The following is a 21,501-nucleotide window of genomic DNA, read 5'->3' on the forward strand; positions in this document are numbered from 1 at the left end:
TTATCCTTATTAGTGGGGGGAAAAATGGGTCAGTATTACTTTAGTTTGTCTTCACTTTCACTCTGCTGTTCATTCCTGAACCAGCTTTTAGCCTCTGGGAAAGAACAAAGTAAAAATATTTACAGAAACTGGGCCAACCTCTTGGCGCCCCCTCTCCCCAAGAAAACAAAACCTAACCAAGGGCAACGGTAGTTCCTCTCTGTTCTATAGCACCTTGTATTTCCTTTCTCATAAAGTTCAGAATTTTCTTATAACTGCTTACGGAATTTCTTTCATCCTAGTTAGACTCTCAGTCCCTTGAGGACCTGGTGTATTGCCAAGAACACAATATAAAGAAATAAAATGAATAAATGCCGCGTGCGTGAATGACTGCTGCACAGCTACCGCCCCCATAATAAAGGAGAAAAGTTGCAAACAGCATGCTCAGGTGCGGGCCCTTTGACATCAGCTCTCTAGAAAACCAGTAGAGAACTGCGGCATTGGTGTCTTAATTACATAATTACTTGGATAATTTAAGCAAGAGTTTTGTTTTGTTGGGTGGTGGGAGAAAGATGAAGGGGCTGAATTACCCGCATAATTTCTTTCCCAGTCGCTGTGGAGGGGCCCTACCAAACCATCTCAACCTGCTCACCTCCCTCCCCCCAGAGAGAACAAGGCCCCCACCTCGGGGCGGGGGGTTTCCCGGGGATACCCCGCCCCACCCTCTAGGCCCCGCCCCTGGACCGCCAGCTCCGCCCCGCTGCCGCCGCCAGCAGGGGTCGCGCTGCCCGCGGCGAGCTGCTCAGGCGAGGGTGGGGGAAGCTTCCGCGGCTGGTCGCTTTTTTCCGCTGCTGCTGGTTGGATCGTTTCAATAAAAGTCTTTTTTCTCCGCTCGCTCGCTCTCCTCCGGGGAACAGGCGGAGGCGTCAATCCGCAGCCGCCGAGTGAGAGAGCGACGCACACGCAGCGAACGAAAGCGGCCGCCCGCGGTCTCCTGAGCTCCTCACGGTCCGGCAGCAGAGAAGAAGGAGCCCTCGTCCGAGCGGGCCGCCTCAGCCGGGCGTCGGCACCTCCCTGCCAGCCTCGCTCCCGCCCGGGCTCCTCCGAGGGGATTAGTGGGCTGCCCTCGCGGCTCGGCGGCCCGGGAGCCATGTTGTCCGGGGGGCTTGGCAACGTGTGAGGAACCCGCGGCCCCTCCCGAAGGCTCCGGACCCTAGGCGAGAGCCGGAAGGCGGCAGCGGAGGCCTGCGCCTCGGAGGCGCCTTGGGTCTGCCAGCCGCTGGGACCCGGACCTGCATCCGGTCGCCGCGGGCGTCGGCGGAGCCGCTTACCCTCCGCGCCTCGCCTAGCGACGCGGCCCCCGCACTTGCTGGTGAGCTGGCGGCTGGCGACCGCGCGGGGCTTTTCCCGCTGCCCGGCCGACCCCGGGAGGGTGCTTGGGACGGAGGGTCGGGGCGGGCCGCTGTTGTGGGCGCAGGAGGCTCAGGCCCGGCCGGGAAGTTGAGAGAGGGAGGCGCAGCCAGGGGAGCTCCGAGTGCCTGTCGCCCCCCTGGTCCAGCGCGAACCCTGGGTCGCCGAGGCATTTCCGGGGGTGGGGTGGGGTGCTGTATCTGACCGGCTCCTTCGCGGGAGGCCCTGCAGTCGCCGCCGCCTCCGGTGCTTGCTGCCCATTTGGTCTCCGGGGGAGGCCGGTCTCCCCGCGAGGCCCGCGAGGGAAGAGGCAGAAAGTCCCCCGAGACACAAAGATTCCCCTCGGCGGGGGTGGAGCCGCAGGCGCGGGCGGCTGAGGGGAAGGAAGGGCGCGAGTCCGCGGGGAGGTGGGCGAGGAGGCGGTGGCGGCCGCGGCGCTTGCAGCTCCTTGGAGACGCCGGGGGTGTGAGCGGGTGGCGAGCGCCGAGGAGGAGGAGAAGCCCTCGCGTGGGGAGCCGGCCGAGACAAAGATCACCGCAGCCTCCCGCTGGCGGGTCACACCCCTGAGTGTTGGTCAAGGGCTGAGGTGGAGGGAGTGTGGGAAACCCAAAGAGCCGATGGGGAGGGGGGAAGAATGGGGAGCTGCCAAGTATTGTCGTCTCCGTTGCAGTTGCTTTTCTCAGCATTTTTGTGCCCGATGCTTTTGCTCCCCAACTCAGCTGGATAGCTCCAGATTCCCTGCCTCCTGTCACCCCCTCACTGCCACATTGACTCTCTTGTGGTTTTCCCCTCATTCTTTTCACTTTTCACCCACTCCTTTTCGGGTAAGCAGTATTTTGCCTTCAGCTTGGGGGAACGTTTGCTAATGACAGGATGCCTGAGCTTGTTCTGACCCTGAACTGCCTTGAACTCCTCACTCTTCCTCCCACCCTTTCCTTTCTGGGATCTTATAATGTCACATGGCCACTAACAATTAGCTTTTCTTCAAAAATGGCAAAAGCATAGCTGAAATCCGTGGCGCTTCTCCTTTATATTGATTCGTCCACTAAAGACACGTCGTTGGTTATGCTTTATCACCTCTTAGCCAAATAAATTTTCTAGATAACAAAAGTGGCAAATTTTTTTCAAGTCTTGGCTCTTCCTAGGGTCAGCAAAGTGTGTTCCTGGCAGCCAGACCTTCTGTCACTTACCAGGAAATGCTTGACTTAAAGACAGACAATTCTTTCCTCAAACTTTGCTGATTCTTGAGTCTTTGTTGAGGGATTTCTTTTAAAAGGCGCTTGTGTAAGAAGGTCCAAGTAACAAATTTGAGTTACTGTATTTTAGACTTGTTTTGTTAACCATTGGGCAGAAGAAGATGAATGGGATTTTAAGATATTTGATGCCTTGAGTCAACGAAAGCCTCCGTTGAAGCTAGAGATAAGGTTCGATCAAATTTTAAGAAAAAAAATTCGCTAGCAGTAGTATCATTGGTTTTTTGGTTAATGAAGTCATATCAGTCTTTGTAATTCTAACATCTGCATACTTCCATAAACAGCGGTTGTAACAAAAGAAAAAATGTGGCTGTATTTAAGGAATAGTCTTTTTATTGCGGAGAATTTTGGCATATAAAAGCGTTACTCTTTTATCTGGTGGACTGTCTCATAGGCCAGAAACACTTAACAGTTTTGAATGCTGGACTTCAAAGAAAATAGCTGTCTTTGAATTTAAGCTGTTTTAAAATACTTTTTACAGCGAAAATAGACATTGAATTTGAATGGAAAGAAATTAAAAGTAAAGCCCGTTTGATATAGCGAAGTTACTATTAATATCATTCTCACAACAATCATATCTTGCTGCCATTAAAATGTTGACGCTATAAAAATTGTAAAAGGGGTTTCAGTCTAGAGACCAGTATCTGAATTGTGGGACTCCCTACCCCACTCTCACCACTTAACACTTTTCAGATATCTTTGTGAAATTAACAGGTCATATCATTAATAATCAGTGTTTTATGTAACAGTTATCAAAAGGCCGAAAGGAAGGTACAATGTTTTTTTCTTTCTACATATTTGTTGGTATTTAATTAGATTATTGAATTTTAATTCTTGGAAGTCTAAAAAGTTACTGAAGATTTCTGGGTGGTGGTATTTATGGATGAATAAAAATACAGTTCTGTATTTTCCAAATTTTTACATTCATTTTCAATCAAAAAAAGTGTATGAAATATGAAGCCTTGTTAATAACCTAATTTTCCTATTACTAGAAGAAACTAATATAAAATAGTTTATTCTCATCCTTGAACTAAGGCCCAATAAAGTCAGTGTTAGTTATTTGAAATAGTGCAGCCTGCCTGATGTGCTCTGGTTACCTGAAGGGAGAAAGATACATAGTCAGGAAAGATGAAAGTGGAAGAATTGATTCCGTGTATGGTAGCTATCCAATATATGGTGGTAGCTTTGTATATCCGTAATCTTGTTCTAATAAGTCATTGGTTTTACAAAAAATGGAAAAAATAAATTTTATTTTCTGTATTGCAGAATAGTTGTGTTGACTAAACAGATTTTAATGTATATAGTTTTCAGATATTGCTCCAGTTCTATGATTATGGTGGAACGAGAGCTCCACCAAATTATGTTATATAAAGTAATTTACTCTGTTGAGGCTTTTGTTTTTCCCATTATTTTCAGCAATATTTTTCTTCTTTCTCTTTATTTGTGAAATACTACTAAACAACTGCAACTGTTGTGAGTAGTAGAAACTATAATGGCAACTGAGGAAGATATTCAGAAGTGAAGATGATTTCCTTTAATATTAGGAAAAGTTATCTGTGAACAGAAAATATTTTCCCTGCTATTTTCTTTGTTATTGTCTAATAGTGCTGAGTATTTATAAGGCATTACATTTTGAATCTTTATTACTGTTCTCTAATCTTTATAAAGATTGCAGCATCATGTCATGGCATTTTTTTTTTTTATAGCTTTTATACTTCCACGGAGGATAATTACTTAGTGAATGTGTTGCTGTCTTGTAGAAAAAGGACGTTATATGTTAAATTCAGCTTATAAAAATATTCATTAGGATATTTTATCTATTTTAAAAATTGCCTCCTTTTATATATGTGAAGGAAGACTAGTTTTAGGTCCTTTGAATTTTGAATGTGTAATTTTTGCTTAAACTTTTAAATGGGAAAGTTATTTAAAGTGCATTTTATAAACTGATACGGCATTTTGTGTTTTAAATGACGAAGATAAAATAGGCTTATGGCATTTAAAATTACGCTTTATATAGTACTTGTGAGGTTAAAAAATTGCCTAAATAGGAAACTTGGTATAGTTGACTAGCATTCAACCTACAGTGTTGGCAATTTCTTTGAACTGGAGGGAGGACCTTTTTTTTTCATTTTTATGAGATATTTACAATATTAAGCCAAGAATTCTTACCGTCATTAGTGGATTCTTTGTCATTATTTTGGTCCCAGCCTTTTTAGTTGATAGCTACTTTCATATCTGCAAAATACTCACTGGAAAGCGTAATTGCCAGGGGCCAGGAAAATGTATTGAATGTATGTGAGTGTGGCTTACCTTTCCTAGCCTGTTTCCTCTCTCTGTTGGCCAACTTTTGGAAAACCAGTAAATAGCTACCAATAAATCTAATGGGGGGGGTGTCTCCTATCAGTAACGTTCTGCAGTAACATATGATAATACTGTATGTGAGGAGGTAGATTTACAAATCCGTGGCATATTGGGATGAATGAAAATTATCTTGCTCTCCAAAGTCTCCTTTTAAAATTATTTTTTGATAAAAGTGTGTGAAAGAAATTAAACTTATTTCTTTTGCTAGGTGTACCATGCCAGGTGTTACTTTGTTAAATCCTCATAGTAAGGCCATCATATAAGTATTGTGCCTATTTTTCAAATAAAGACACAGATGCCTTAGATTAATTATCTTAGGTTCTACCTCTATGGTGAAGCTGGGGTTCCAGTTTTGGTGTTCAAACCATTTTATTACAACACTTCCATGGGGATGTGATGTTAAAAAGTTCATGTTAAGTGTCTGCTGTAGCAAGAACTAAAAAGGGGTAAATTAAAAAGCTCATCAAAATTAGATTTAAATTCCATTGAATTAGGTTTACTGCACACACAAAAAATTGATCTATACAAAATGTGTAAGAGAGGACATATTTATAGCTCAAAATGAATTTAAAGGTACTAAAAAGATACTGAAAATGTTTCTAGATTTATTTTTAATCATGGATTTATCAATCAGTTTGGGCACAAAATAAAATGAATATAGGTACTGAAAAGCAAAAATAATTATACTGTATATTTACTCTCATTTTTACCATTATGTTTACTTACTCATTTTGATTTTACATGTGTTAAAATTAGTTTGCATTACGCATATGCCATAAAAGAGAAGACAGTCCAGATGCATGTTGCATAGGTTGCTTCACTATTAGGTGAAAATTTTGCCTTAAGGTAGATAAATTTTCTATCTATATCTGTACACATGTAAATACCTATTGTCTTTTGGTTTTGGTATTGTTTAAGGAAAGCATAAATTTTGATGTTGTGTTTTTATTGGTAGCTGTATACCACCAAAAATGGAAATATTAGATCAGATTATATATTTTTGGCAATAATTTTTTACACTGAAAGCCACCCCTTCTGATGAAAATATTGCAAATTAGTGTTGTTGATATATATCCTATCTCTTATTCCATTTGAAGAATAGAAACTTACTGACTTGACCTCAAGGTAGTCCGCTAAAGTGGAAAAACAAAGATTTGCTTTGTTTTGTTGTCATAAAAGTTAATTTAAAAAAGGTTTTTGTCAGTGGGTTTTATTTATTTATTTATTTATTTAATATAGACTTTATATCCAACATGGGGCTGGAACTCACAACCCTGAGATTAAGAGTCACATATTCTGTACCAACTGAGCCACGCTTGTGTCCCTTGTCAACCTTTTAATAACACATCCTTGTTTCTTTTTATGTACTTGTTAGTGTAAATACTTTCAAGAATACTCGAAATTTTATATGCATATTTGTAAACAGTGGGAAAAGGACCCAAGAATAATTTCACTATATTCTGGGTTAGTTACTAACTCACTTTGGTTTTCTTAAACGTATATTTAGTCCTTCTAGTCTTATAATTGATGGTTAATATTTGTTAATAGTGTGAGCTAATGTTAAAGGTTGGTAAAAATTAATATTTGTGAAAAATCAGGTAACAACACTGAAGCTCTTATTACTCCAAATTTAGAGGCATTATCCTTTAAATTAGCTAATATGTAAAAAAAATTAGCTAATATGTACTTTTAAATATTATGTTTAAAATAAACCTTTTTTGTAATTCCAGATTTTAATGTTTTATTGTACTGCTGTTTCTGGTGGGAAGGAAGCTTTTTATTGATTTTTGAAGTAAATTTTGGATTCCTTAAGCAGCCTTTACTCCCTCAAGCCAGTCTTAATGAAAAATAAATTTTTTTGTTTGAGAGAGTGAGGAGGGGGAAGCGTGAGGGGGTGGGGCTGAGGGAGAGGGAGAGAGAGAATCCCAAGCAGGCTCCATCCTCATTGCAGAGCCTCATGTGGGGCTCCATCCCACCACCCTGAGATCACAACCTGAGCCGAAATCAAGAGTCCATTGCTTAACCGACTGAGCCACCCAGATACCTCTTATTGAAATACTTTTAAGAAATGATCCTTTATGACTTTATTATGCTTAATATATTGGTTTTTCAATTTAGCGGTATGTATAATCAGTATTTTTAAAGCATTTGTTGTGTCCTAGGCATTGTGTTAGTCATTGCATATGGTATATAAGGGGTGGTATTGTGAGGTAGTTTTGTGACATGTGAAATAACAGCAACGCTAATTGACTAGAATATTCTGCTCTTGACCCTGTTCTCATGTTTTACATGTTCCCTGGACAATCTCATCTATATTTAGTGCTTTTTTCTTATTACCTATATATTGAGGGTCTCTACATCTTTATTTCTAATCCAGACCTCTTCCTGAATTCCTTTCTAGCTACCTCCCAGATATTGCCTCTTAGTGCTTCTTTATCAGAGCTGACCTTTTTTTTATCCCCTACCTCCATTCCCAGCCAACAGTAGCGCACCACCATCAGCCTAGACACTAAAGCCAAAATCTTTGGCAGATTATCTTTTCTGTTATGCTCTACTCCCCTAGTCCAGTCTGTCACACCAAATTTTGTTAATTTTATTTCCTAAATATCCTTTAGATTTATCTTTTACTGTTGTTGCTTTCATATGTCAGGGTTTTGGAATGCCTGATCTGAATTACTACATCTAATTTTGCCCATTTTAACCTAGCAGTTACTCATTCTTTACATTTATATATATATTTTTATCCTTGCTTTCCTTCCTTCCGTCTGTCCGTATCCATGTCTTCCATCCACGTATCCATGTCTAAAGTGCGCTTGTCTGTTCTATACTAGCATTTATGGTCAGTGCTAGGATATAAAGAAAGATGAGGAAACTGGTGTATTAGTGCTGTGACACTTGAGAGAAATTCTCATTTTTGAGGACAAATGTCTCTTCCTTTGAAGTCATCTTTGATCTACTCTGGTGGAGTTATGGTGATTCTACTATAGCATTTATGTTTACCATAGTACTTAACACATTGTTTTGTAATTAATTATTTTTAAATCTCTCTCTTTTCTGATTGGCTTTGTGCTCCAGAGGGACCATGCTTTTTTGGTATTCCCTCCAAATTAGGTATTGCTTAATTGAATGAGGAAGTGATGGGATTAGGGGAACTGATAAATTAGGGTCAGATTAGTCATCGAGTGAAAGAGTCAAGAGTCAGTTCTGATACAGGAGAAAATAAAAAGTCATCAAAAGTTTTGAGTTTTATTGTTACATGTAGGTGGTATTTGTGTGTGAGCAATCTGGAAGCGGTTTGTAGGCGAACTTGGAGAGGCAGTAACTTGGCATTATTGGGCCTTTTTAGTTTCATATGAATTGTACTAACTTGTTATCTTAGACAAATTGGAAATATAAAATTACAATATTTATATGTAAATAAAATGCGTATTTCAGAAGATCTGAAAACTCGTCAATATCAAGAGTAAAATTTGGTTTAGCTGATAAAATTTCATCCTTAATGAAATTGAGCTCTTTAGCTATGTAGTACTAGAGTTAAATGCATTTACTGAAGTAAAGTACAAAATTGCATCCAAAAGGATAGAACAGTGCATTTATTGTCATCCCTGTTACCCTGATAGTTTATGTATACACTTCACCAGGAATTTTGTTTTTATTGGGATTACTGTAATTAAATAAAAACTGCTTTATGGTCTGTTTTTACAATTTAAAGACATTTTATTCATTTTTTAAAATTAAATTATACCTCTGTTGTAGTTACAGTGTAAGAACTGATTTATTTTAAGAAATCAGAGATTATGGCTTGATGACATCTTGCGATGTGACATTTAAAAATGAATTTTTCACAATTTGTAAGACTCCATGCCTTTTCATATTTCTCAACTTATTGTATGGTCTTAAAACATTAAAACATTTTATATCAGCTACATTTTCATGGTCATGATTTTTTTAAATGACATTTTATCATTTTAGGAACAGTGGAGTCAGCACTGTATTTTGCAGTAGATTTTTTTGCCATAAATCTTTTTTTTTTTTTTTTTAAGATTTCATTTATTTAGTCGGCAGAGAGAGACACAGCGAGAGAGGGAACACAAGCAGGGGGAGAGGGAGAAGCAGGCTTCCCGCGGAGCAGGGAGCCCGATGTGGCACTCGATCCCAGGACCCTGGGATCATGACCTGAGCCGAAGGCAGACGCTTAACCGACTGAGCCACCCAGGCGCCCCCCCATAAATCTTTTTTTAATTAAAAAAAATTTTTTTAAAGTAAGCTCTAACACCCAGGGTAGGGCCTGAGATCAAGAGTTGCACTCTACTGACCCGGTGCCCCCGCCATAAATTCTTGAGCATAGATTTTTCCCTTCTTTCTCCAAATATTCTTATTTACATTTCTATTCTCCTCTAATCCCTTTTCTTCCCAAGAAACTACAAAGTTGTTGGCAATTTTTTATTTTATGTAGAATTTTTTTGGAAAAAATTGTGAACTCTCATTTTTATTATATGAAGTTAGAATTGGTTATACATGTTCATTTTTTTCCCATAAACTACTTCAGTAGTAACTAATAATCATGTGATCTTGAGCTAGTTACTTAAACTCTTAAGGGTCAATTTCTTCTGTAAAATTGGGAAATGCCAGAACCTTCTTCATGGGGTTGTGGGAATTAAATGATATGTGTAAAGCACTTTGCAAAGTACCTTGCACTTAGCACTCACAGCTGGCAATTTTTTTTATATTACTCTTTGATATAATAGGAAGAATTATTGGTAATGGTACTAGAAATGTTTTGCTGATCTATCCCTTCAGGTTGATTCCTTTAGGTAAAATAAGTGATTCACAAGGACAGTTGAATCAAAATCATCTCTTTGACTTTTAAAATTACATACGTCCTGGATTTTCTCAAATGCCTCCCTGCTCCCACCTAATTTGAGAATCAGTGTTAGTGTTACTAATTGGTGTGTGTTGCATCCTTTAGGTACATTATGGGGAGGAGGATACTATAGATTACTGGACCAAATAATATCGGATATTCATTGTTTCTTATCTAATGCCCATTGGGAATAAAGCTGTTATAATCTTCCTAATAAGCATGTTGATAAGCTTTTCCTTAGGACCAACCAGATTTTTCTTAAAACCATTTGCCCTGTTTCCATTCTTTAGACCTATGCTGTACTGCTTGTTTGACATCTTAACAGTCTAGACAGTATTTGCTTTCCTTGTTAATGACTTTTATGTGTGACTCAGGTATTCTGAAGTCCCAAAATAGAGTAATCGGTCATATAGTTTATCCATCAAAAAAAGAAAATGGGCGCCTGGTGGCTCAGTCGTTAAGTGTCCTTCGGCTCGGGTCATGATCCCAGGGTCCTGGGATCGAGTCCCACATCAGGCTCCCTGCTCAGCGGGAAGCCTGCTTTGCCCTCTCCCACTCCCCCTGCTTGTGTTCCTGCTCTCGCTGTCTCTCTCTGTCAAATAAATAAATAAAATCTTTAAAAAAAAATGGTTTTGCATTTTATTTTTTGTCATAAAGTCAGCTTGGGTATGTACTATTTATTATTTTAGGTTTTTATTATCTTATGTTCTTCTAGGTCAGTGGCCTTAACCTGAACTTCAGAGGCACTCTTGTGATTTAAAAAAATGAACAAAAACCAACTAGATGCCTCCATGTGTGTACGTGTGTACATGATGTAAAATCTGAAGCTCTGTCCCAGAACAACTGAAGTGGAATCTCTGAGCTTGGTTTTTTAAAATGTTAAAGGCGGGGCGGCTGGGTGAGGCTCAGTTGGTTAAGCCTCTGCCTTTGGCTCAGGTCATGATCCCATGGTCCTGGGATCCAGTCCTGCATTGGGCTCCCTGCTCAGCAGGAGTCTGCTTCTCCCTGCTTGTGCTTGCGCTCTCTCTCTCTCTCTCTCTCTCTCAAATAATAAAATAAAATGTTAAAGGCAATGTTTAGAAATACTGTTTTAAGGTTTAGCATAGTGTTAAAGGGAGCAACCATGCATATAAATTACATTTAAAGTAAAGGCAAAGTGATTAAAACTTTACATCATTGCATCTTATTTTTTTCTCTTTTTATTCTTTTGAATTTTGTAGTTTTATGTCTTGGGGGTTTTCTTTATGTATAGAAGTCCTATGTTCCAATTACTTATTTTTTATCCTTTTAGTATCTTTCTGTTTTGCTTTCTTTGTTTTGTTAAAAGGTAAACTGAGGCATGTTAAAAGTTTTTTTCGAAGTTTAATGAGCATATACATTGATTGAATCAGGGAGCACCAAGCCAGAGGTTTTTACCTGTCCACCAACAGGAGCTGGGAGAGGGGGGAGGTTTTTATAGAGAAGACACAGAAGCAAAGGGAATTATTTGATTGGTGATAATTTAAGCATTTGTCTTATTTGGAAAGCCTAGTTGGCTGTTTGTGATTGGTTGTTCTTAAGTTTTGTTTTCTCAGATTCTTGGGCAGTGACTCTCGCTTAGGTTTTGGTTTGCTTACCTCGGGTACCAAGGCATTGGAGCCACTTTAGTCTGATGGCCTTCTTATTTAATACTTTAATAACAATTTCTTTGAGTGTCTTATTGTTTTCTATCTGTGCAGTCTCAGTTATTATTTTTTAAAGATTTTATTTATTTGTGAGAGAAGGAGAGAGAGACGGAGCACAAGCAGGGACGGGGCAGAGGGAAAACAGACTCCCCACTGAGCAGGGAGCCCGATATGGGACTGGAGCCCGACATGGGACTCGATCCGAGGACCCTGGGATCATGATCGGAGCTGAAGGCCAACACTTAACTGACTGAACCACCCAGGTGCCCCTCAGTTATTATGTTTTTGAAAATTATTTGTTAAATATAAGAACATAATGTAGAAAATAGACCATAATCTAAATTCCCTAGCAGTGGTTATCATCTTCAAATACCCCTTTGTCTTTTTTCATATGTAGAGTTTAATATTTTTGTTTAAGATCCTTTTTATAGGGGCAACTGGGTGGCTCAGTCATTAAGTGTCTGCCTTCGTTCGGCTCAGGTCATGATCCTGGGGTCCTGGGATCGAGCCCCGCCTCGGGCTCCCCTGCTCCACGGGAAGCCTGCTTTTCCCTCTCCCACTCCCCCTGCATATGTTCCCTCTCTCACTGTGTCTCTGTCAAATAAATAAATAAAATCGTTAAAAAAAAAAGATCCTTTTTATAATATCAGTTTTTTTAAGTTACCAAATAATTCTTATGGCTTATCATTTTCGGTTGTTATAGCAAACTATCAAAAGTTTACGCATTTCATACTGTTTGAAAATTATTAACATAACTACTTTTCATTTTTCATTATTTTAAATTGTGCTGGGACAGGCTGTAGCATGTGACCACACCATCCTTTCACCCCATTTTACATTTCCTTAGGGTAACTAGATATACAGAAGTGGAATTCCCACATCAAACCTGTAAACCTTTTCAGGTAATGCTTGTTGTGACAGTGCTGTAGTAATGTGCCACGTCTACTCTAAAATATTTGCTTTAGATAATTTGTGGAAGGAGGTCATTGCTTGTGTTTGGATTTCTTTGATTGCTGGATTTTTTTTTTTTTTTTTTATTCTGTATTCTCCCCTTGGGTTGCTTAGGAGGTAATGATTACCATTCTCTGAATCCTGTCAGCTTCATTTTTCATTATTTTGTGATACTGTCTTTTTTTTAAATATCCTATTGCTATGTATAAGATGGGTTTTGGTTTTTTTTCTTAATTTGAGATAATTTGTTTTGGTTGTCCATCTGTTCTTATTCTAACTCCAGCTGATTTTAATTATCACTGCTTTGTAATAATATATCTTAATATCTGCTGTGGCAAACAGTTTTTCCTCTAAAGAATTTTGATAATATATATCTATTTTTATTCTACTTTTATGTATTTTTTAAACAGCAGGCAAAAAAGATGTAGAATAGGTGTCTCCATTTTTTTCTTGCAAGCTGGTCTCCAACTATAAAACTGCAATCCAGATATGTCAGTGCATCTGTAAGAGTTGCATCAGGAATCAGGGTAGACTTCCATTTTCTCATTGTCCAGGTTCTGTCATGTAAAGAGCATCTCAGTAAAAATTAGGTAACCTATGATTTTATCCATTTATTTGTGCTGTCACCGAAGATGGACTTAACAGTTGTCCTTTTTTTTTTCTTTTTAAAGATTTATGTCAGAGAGTGCGCACATGCTTGTATGCGCTCAGTGGGGAGGAGAGAGAATCTCAAGCAGACTCCCTGCTGAGCACAGAGCCCAATGTGGGGCTCAATCTCACAACGCTGAAATATGACCTGAGCCAAAATCAGGAGTCAGATGCTTAATCGACTGAGCCACCCAGGCATCCCAACAGTTGTCCTGGAGAGAAGGAGGGAATGATACTCAGCCAAGGGTAGATTTCTTGGAGGAGATGATGCTAAAGATAATTAGCTTTAGCACTTCCTAGGATAAAGCAGTATGTAAAAAAGGAGGTATGAAAAAAGATTTTAGGGGCTCCTGGGTGGCTCAGTCGTTACGCGTCTGCCTTGGGCTCAGGTCATGACCGGGGTCCTGGGATCGAGCCCCACATCAGGCTCCCTGCTCAGTGGGAAGCCTGCCTCTCCCTCTTCCACTCCCCCTGCTTGTGTTCCTGCTCTCGTTCTCTCTCTCTGTCAAATAAAATCTTAAAAAAAAAAAAGAAAAAAGATTTTACATTCTTTTAAAATAATTGTAATTCTCCTCCAGCCTATTAAGTATTTCCATTAGTAGAAATAGAGAAATAGAGGTTGCATGTAGAGGCTGTGGTAGATGAAATCAAAGAGGGAGCTAGCTATACCAGTTAAGCTTGGATTTTATTCATTTATAGAATTGAGCCATTGAACAGTTTTTAGGCAGAATGTCCTCTTTTCTACATTGAAGTTATTGGGAAAGTTTTGTGAACAGCTAAAATGAGCTACTTCTGGATGTTGAATGGACAACCTTTTGTGATATGTTGATCTTTCAGAAACAGCCTCAAAGGATTGGGAGTGCTAAACTTTGGGAATGCTAAAAAGAGCTACTTGAACCTTTTTTTTTCTGTTCTGGTTCACCTCAGAGACATGAAAATTGTTGTGTCTTAGGAGCATTTAGAAATGTGTATTTGCAAACCTGCCATTTTTATCTTCCAATGAGGAAGCGATCCCACATGTTAGAAATTGGTTTCACCATTTTGTCGGGGAAATAGATAAAAATAGTAAATTTATGACATTGAAACAGTCCTTTTATTTAACTGTGAATATCAGCATACTAGTGAAGGATACAAATATTAATTGTGCCTCTACAAATGATTATTTAGTTCTTTAGACTTTACCTCTGTGCTAATATAGGTAACCATGTAACACTATCCATTTAACAGTAATTCAGTTAAGTTATATGCAGGTACCAAGAATAGGCTAATTTTAGCAGCTACAGTGTTTCAGTACTTTAAAGTCGACTTTAAAGTACAGCTGATCCTTGAACCTCACAGGTTTGACTGCACTGGTCCACTTATACACTGATTTTTTGTCGGGGGGTATGAAAAAAGAATAAAGAGTCGATTAACACACATTTTGTATATTCTCTCTCTCTATCTATAATATGCTGTATTCTTACAATAAAGCTAGAAAAAAGTGTTATTGAAAAAATCTTAAGAGAAAATACTCTTACAGTACTGTACATTTTTCTAGCTTTATTGTAAGAATACAGCATATTATATATTATATATATATAGAGAGAATATACAAAATGTGTGTTAATCGACTCTATGTTATTGGTAAGGCTTCCAGTAAACAGTAGGCTATCAGTAATCAAGTTTTTGGGGAGTCAGAAATTAAATACAGGTTTTGGACCACACAGGGGTCAGTGCCCCTAACCCCTGCGTTGTTCATGGGTCAGCTATACTTCTATTTTACTAATGCTTACAAAGAATTTTTGATACATAATTGTTCCTAAGATGGAGGTACCTTTTCTCATTGTATTTACTCTTCACAAATGATTATCACCCTGCCCCATTCCTTTCTTAATTTGAACTCTTCAAATCCTTCCACTTTTGTAGGCATTGAACATTTTTTAAAAAATTAATTTTTTTGAATAGGTGATATGATGAAGAACTTAGAACTGTATAGAGATACAGAGAAGTCTTGTTTTCCCTTTTGCTTTCTCCAACCGGTTTTTCCTCCCATACCTTTTATAGGTAGACATTTCCTTTTGTATCCTATTTATCCTTCCAGTGTGTTTTTTGCAAATATAAACAAATACATGTATGTTTTATTTTGGAGATTTTTCCATGTCTAGTTAAAGATCTTCCTTTATTTTTAATAGCTGAATTTTACTTCTGTGGATATATGGTAGTTAAGTCCCTCAGTCCTGTGTGGACACTTGGCTTGTTCCTTACCTTTTGCTATTACAATACCAAATGAATAATATACATACAACATTTGTATTTACATAAGCAAATGCATGATTTAGATTCAAAGAACAAGGATCAATCAAGTGATTAATACATCTGTACACATGTTTCCTTGCGCGTCAGTTGGGAGGGTCTAGAAGAAAATGACACTCCAATCACAGTGAGCACAGCTAGTGCCCAGATCTTGGTTTCTAATACTGTTCTCCCATAAAAGGAACCAGAGCTCTGGAGAAATGGCTGATTCTAGTACTGGGCCAGGAAATAAGTATAATAATGCTGAAAAGTTAGAAAGTACTCCAACAAAAACAATGAATGAGGTATGTAAAAGGCACACAGGAGCCAACTCAACTCCCAATGGCTAATAATAGAATAATTTGAACAACAAAATAAAATAGAATTTTAAAAATTGGATTATAATTCAATTATAAAATCATATCCATGAATCCATACTGATATAAATAAATAAATGGTAAAGAATAGACAGATCTTCTGTGCAGAGGAATTCTAAATGATTTATGTAGCTATTCAGCCCTCAAAGAGGTATAACAAGACTCTTAAGGAGTGGAAAAATAATGGAAAAAGGTAACTTGACATAGGAAAAACCTGACAAACACTACCTTGGCTGTGTGACCAAGGTTTAATACTATAAATACTGTAAACATACAGTATTAATACTATAAACCAAATGTATCCCCTCATAAAGCATATGTTGAAACCAGGTCCCCAATGTGATGGTGTTTGGAGGTGGGGCCTTTGGGAGGTGCTTATATCAGGAGGCCATGGATTTAATGCCCTTATAAGAGACCCCAGAGAGCTACCTCACCTTTTCTGCCATGTGAGGACTCAGTGAGGATGGCAATCTATTAACTAGGAAGTGGGCTCTTACCAGACACTGAATCTGCAGGGACCTTGATCTTGGACTTCCCAGACTCCAGAACTGTGAGAAATAAATTTCTGTTGCTTCTAAGCCACCCTTGTGTAAGGTATTTTGTTATAGCAGCCTGAACAGACTAAGGCTTAATATCAACAGTCATAAGTCATGTTGATAATATGATGTGGTGACCAAAGCACTTGACCTCTAAGGTCTTCTTCCCAAAAAACCATAACCCCAGTTTAATTATGAGAAAAACATCAGGTGAGTTCTAATCAAGGGATATTCTACCTGAACAGTACTTCTTAAAACTATCAAGGTCATCTGAAACAAGGGAAGTCTGAGAAACTGTCACAGCCAAGAAGAGCTTAAGAGGTGACAGACAATACGATAAAGTGAAATCTGAATAGGGTGGACTTTAGTCCATAATGCATCAGTTTGGGTTCATTAATTGTGACAGTTATACCATAGTAATATAAGATCTTAATTGCAGAATCTAAGTGTTTGGTGTAGAGGAACTGTGTGTACTATCTTTGCAATTTTCTGAAAATCTAAAACTATTATATTTTTCTAAAAAAGATAGATGCTTCTGTAATTCTGTTAGGTGTAGTCAGTCATATTGCCATTATGTACCTAAATATTGGAGAGGCTTATTTTCCCATGCTCTCACCAGCTGAATGTGTTGTCAGACTTTTGGAATTTTGCCTGTTTGATAGATTAGAACTGGGGTAACTCAGACTTTTGTATTTCTCTCATTATGAATGACGTTGAGTATTTTCTTATATGTTTAATGGACATTTTACCTTTTTTCTCCCTTCTGTGAACTCATGTTCTTTGTTTATTTTTCTGTTAGGTTTTGGCCTTTTCTTGGTTTCAGGAGTTCTCTATAGAGAGATTAGCCCTTTTTGTAATATGGGTTGCAAAAAATATATTTTTTCATTCTTTACAATGTTTCTTATGCAAAATTTTTCCTTTTTTATATGGTGATATTATTTTTTCTTTTATGTTTCTGGACTTTGAAACTTAGTTAGAAAGTCTTCAACACTCCAAGATTATAAAGGAATTATATTTTCTTCCCCTGGTAGATTTAATTTTTACATTTAGATCTTAATATTTGAATCCTTCAGTTCCTCCCAAGCATTGGGGCATTCTAAATGCTTAATTTTCTTTCAAATTACTCCATTGTAAGCATCCTTGTGGGCTTATAAGTGCTTTAAATGATTTATAGTAAAAGAAATGCTTATACATTTACTCTTGGTGGATAAAAAGTCTCAACTGTGGAAAATGTATTGTGTCTTAATCCCACATCATGGTTTAAAAATAATTTTACAGCAATGAAAATTGCTTTAAAGTTTTTTACTGTTAAATTGTAGTAAATTTAGCAGTATTTTTTTTCTTCTACTGATTATTAGTGTTGTGGATTATTCATGTATTCAGTTTATTCCCCATCCTGTTTCTCCTAAGACTTCTGCTTCAATTATTAAACCTGTCTGTGATTTACCTCCTATTGTCCTCAGAACTCCTTACTGTTTTATGGCTGCTCTGATAGTAATCTCTTTATTTGGTATTATTTAGAAATTTTATTTGTAGGCTAAATATCTGTTTTAACTCATTAAGAAAATGGAACTAATAGTGTCAGCAGATGCTGCCTAATGTAGATGATGATTTCTTATGCCCTTTTATAAAGGCATTCATATTTTCCTAACATTACTTGTGATGAAACTAGTATTGCTGAACTGAATTTACAGATATTTGGGAAACTATCTGGTAGTGCTGTGGAATGTTGACTCTTAGAAAATAGCACCAGAAACCACCTGGTGAATTTATTGCATAAAGGAGAGAACTACCTTTACAGAGTTGGTAGGATCTGCTAGGGGAAGGGAAGGGTATGTGAATGAAAAGAAGAGCAAAATAGGAAGGGAGAGCAAAGTTGGGATATTTATTGAGGATTTGGAGTCTTTAAGAGAGCTATTTCAGTGCAGGAGCTGATTAGAATTAGGATCACGATATAATAGTTTAGGATTGATAGATATAGCAAAGCAAGGGTTTTGAGGTGAGATTTTCAAAGTGTCTTGGAAAGTGAACAATCATTCGCTATTTATTAAAAAGTTGAATAGTCTGCTGTTGGTTTATATGGGGTTTTGGGGGAAGTTCCTGAAATGAACAATGAAGTTATTTGCAACTCTTATCTGCCTGGACAAGAGTTTCCTGGAATAGTAAAGTCATGTTGTCCAGGACAACTGAATAGTGATGTTAATGTAGACTGTAAACTCTGGATTTAGTTGGTTTCAGTTCTCACTACCCATTCAGAACTACAATAAACTTGAAAATGTAATTATAAAAAGTATGATTCTTAGGACCAGCCACTCAGACAATATATTCCCTTGGTGAGGGGTTTGACATTGAATGATTTCCCCTAAAGAATGAGGCCTAACTTTTATAATTAAGGTGTCTGAGACACCTAAGTAGGCAGTAGGATACAGGAGCCTGCAGCTAAGAAAAGAGCTATAAAAGGATCAGAGATAGAAATTTGGGAGTTACTGTTTATATTGAATCCATGTACCTAGATGAGTTTGCCTGAGGAAGAAGTATAGAGTGAGAAGAAAAATACTTTGGCCTTAGAAGTTCTAGTGCCTAATAGCTATATGTGGGGTGTATGTGTGCATGCACATGCGTGTGCAAACCTGTAAAGGAGCAGCTGGAGAGGTTGGAAGAAAACCAGGATATTGTAATGTGATCTCTGAAGACGTGGCTGAAAAGTAGTGGGGTCAGAACACGAAGGCCTTATATGTCTGGGTGGAGAAAGACCTATTGACCCCAGTGATGAATTTTCATTCAATAGTTCTGTGCTTGTACAAAATACAGACTGTTCACAGAACTAGTCAGTTTATCATGACATTCTTTACTTAATTGCCTGATGGGAGATTCTGTTTGCAGGGTAGTTATTTGAAATTGAGAATATTTTCTTATAAATAATTTTACTAACTTGCTCCCACATTACCCCATAAAAGTTAATCTCTCATTTTGACTGTGATTGAGGAGAGGTCAGTGGTGTATATAGACTGCAATTTTATATACAGTACATGTATTTGGTGTTAATACTTCGGGAGTGTTTAGTGGAAGAAGTAACATTTGTTGAATGCCTACAGTGTGCTAGGTATAGTCCATACATTCTAATTTATATCTCACATCTTTTTGAGGTAGTTTTTTATTTCCTTCTCCAAAGAGGGAATAACTAAGGTTGGATTTCTCAGTGTCGTACTTCTCACTTTCCCCAGTGTCTATATGAAGGAGTCAGGATTTGAATCGAATTAGGCTTATTCTCAATTTTTGCTGAACCAAATGGACTTCCTGTATGTTACAAACCCTTGGTCAACCAATGCTGCGGTTGTATGTAATTCACATTTTACCAGATGTTAATTAAATGTAGGAATATGTTACCTTTCAGCTTTTGAGGAACAAGATTTAACAGATATTAAGCAATAATGAAGCAAAGAAGAAAGGATCTAGGTCCGTATACTCAATCTTTGATTAACTAGAATCCATTTAATTCCTTTTAAGGGAGCAATTCAGGTTGAAGAACAGTATCCTATTTGACAGAAGTCTGGTTAATTCAGACATTACTGTTTTTAAATATTTTTCTCTATCCTCATAGGAAATCTTTTTTAAAAAGTCATTATTAATGGGTATGCACATTTTGCCCTCTTTTTTCTTCATTTCATCTTAGTCTAATTTAGCACTTCATAGAAACAAAAACTACCAAAAAGTGGAAGAGTCCTGGCATTTTTAACATTTTGCCAAGTCTTCCACTGTTGCAAGGAAAGTTGGTCACTATTCAGTAGGATTTGTCTTATGAAAAGTTTAATAAAGAGCTAGTTTTTTAAAAATGTGATAAACTGTTATTGTGTCATCAGTGACAGAGTAGCACATTCAGTTGTTGAGATATGTTTTGGTGAGAAAAGTTATAAAGTTGCCTACATGCTTTTTTTTTTTTTAACATTAAGAGCAAATTCATATTTACCTTGTACTGGGCATGGCTAAGAACATTTTCAGTGAACCTACATGAATATTTACAAAGTGGGAGATTTTGTGAGATTTGAGCTTTGAAAATCTATAGAAGACAAATAATCCTTTATTTTGTGGTAATTGAAAAATGTGTCATATGACCTTTTAAATATCTAAATATTTTTACCTCTTTCTATTGAAGTTCCCATAATGCTTTTTAAATTTCTTATTGTTGGAGTTAGGAGGTGTTTAAAAGAGTGAATGACTAGCTGAACCTCACAGGGTATCTTTATATTGGGTCATCATGTGTCACCATGTGGTAAAGTCTCATCTTTTCAGTTTCCTGTACAGTTCATTTTGAGATGATGTGGGACTGTAGAATCCTTAATATGCTTAAGGATAAAGTATAGCATTAATTTAGAAAGATGCAGTGAGAAATAATCTGGCTTGATATAGCCAATTTTGGGGGGATATGAGTGATAGGATGGGGGTAGGGAGGGACACAAAGATTTAAATATTTCTGTCCTTAAGGAGTTTATAATATGGTGAAACCCAGGAACTTTACATTTACATAACCCACTTAATTCTGGTGAATAAATCAATTTAGAAGACCAGATTTTATTTTATTTTTTAAAGATTTTATTTATTTGAGAGAGAGAGAATGAGAGAGAAAGCACATGAGATGGGGGGAGGGTCAGAGGGAGAAGCAGACCCCCCACCTAGCAGGGAGCCCAATGCGGGACTTGATCCAGGGACTCCAGGATCATGACCTGAGCCGAAGGCAGTCGCTTAACGAACTGAGCCACCCAGGCGCCCTGGAAGACCAGATTTTAGATTTGAGGATTGGTTGAGAATGTCCTTAGAGCAGCAGCTTTTTTTTTTTTTTTCTGTTTTAATCCAAGTGTGTTTTATTTATTTATTTTTTATGTTTTTGGCTCTTTAAGGCTTTATTTAAATTCCAGCTGGTTAACATACATACTAGTTTCAAGTGTACAATATACTGATTCAGCAATTCCACATACCACCCAGTGCTCATCACAAGTGTGCTGCTTATTCCCCATCATCTATTTAACCCATCCCCCCACCTCCCTCACCTCTGGTGACCATCAGTTCTCTATAGTTAAGAGTCTGTTTCTTGATTTGTCTTTCTCTTTTTCCCTTTGCTGATTTGTTTTCTTTCTTAAATTCCACATGTGAGTAAAATATGTTATTTGTCTTTCTTTGACTAACTTATTT

At 37.9% G+C, this 21,501-nt stretch overlaps 1 protein-coding gene across 3 annotated transcripts in view; it reads left to right on the forward strand.

Moving 5' to 3' along the window:
* The first annotated feature begins 783 nt into the window (after positions 1–783).
* Positions 784–21,501, forward strand: part of CDK17 (cyclin dependent kinase 17) — a 114,474-nt gene continuing 93,756 nt past the window's right edge. For 2 of the 3 annotated variants that reach the window (XR_003519671.2, XM_027591965.2), the window contains exon 1: positions 784–1,351. The gene's annotated coding sequence lies outside the window, so the exon portion shown is untranslated. Of the gene's footprint in view, positions 1,352–2,794; positions 2,814–21,501 lie in introns of those variants that run through there. The other variant, XM_027591966.2, reaches the window with a different exon arrangement.

Source organism: Zalophus californianus, chromosome 9, assembly GCF_009762305.2.
Source record: "Zalophus californianus isolate mZalCal1 chromosome 9, mZalCal1.pri.v2, whole genome shotgun sequence".
NCBI classification, from domain to species: domain Eukaryota; kingdom Metazoa; phylum Chordata; class Mammalia; order Carnivora; family Otariidae; genus Zalophus; species Zalophus californianus.